The sequence below is a fragment of the Salmo salar genome, chromosome ssa16 (assembly GCF_905237065.1).
Source record: "Salmo salar chromosome ssa16, Ssal_v3.1, whole genome shotgun sequence".
Lineage (NCBI taxonomy): Eukaryota > Metazoa > Chordata > Actinopteri > Salmoniformes > Salmonidae > Salmo > Salmo salar.
In genome coordinates, this window is record NC_059457.1 from 72,241,546 (window position 1) to 72,241,885 (window position 340).

At 37.4% G+C, this 340-nt stretch overlaps 1 protein-coding gene across 1 annotated transcript in view; it reads right to left on the reverse strand.

Annotated features, from left to right (window-relative positions):
• Positions 1-235: 235 nt before the first annotated feature.
• Positions 236-340, reverse strand: part of LOC106574514 (heparan-sulfate 6-O-sulfotransferase 1-A) — a 23,090-nt gene continuing 22,985 nt past the window's right edge. Inside the window, exon 4 of the mRNA XM_014150438.2 lies at positions 236-340. This exon is cut by the window's right edge and continues 1,741 nt beyond it. The gene's annotated coding sequence lies outside the window, so the exon portion shown is untranslated.

Here is a 340-nt window from a genome sequence, read left to right on the forward strand (position 1 = left end):
AGATTGAATTAGACAGTAGATCAGTGTTGACAGGACCAAGGCTGTCATTAAGAGGGAACAGGCTGTTTTATGAGGTCAAGGTTCTGCAGTTTTACTGTGTGTGTGTGTGTGTGTGTGTGTGTGTGTGTGTGTGTGTGTGTGTGTGAGAGAGTAAGAAAAAGAACTAGAGAGAGAAAGTATATCATGTACAGTATATGAGTGCACCAATGTTGGAAATAACACAAAAACAAAGGGCAGTTTTTACAAAAATTGAATATTTTAATTGGTGGTTTGATGATCTGTTTTTGCAATCATAAGAAAATTGCCTGAATGACACTGATAGAGGGAATTAGTTGAGACA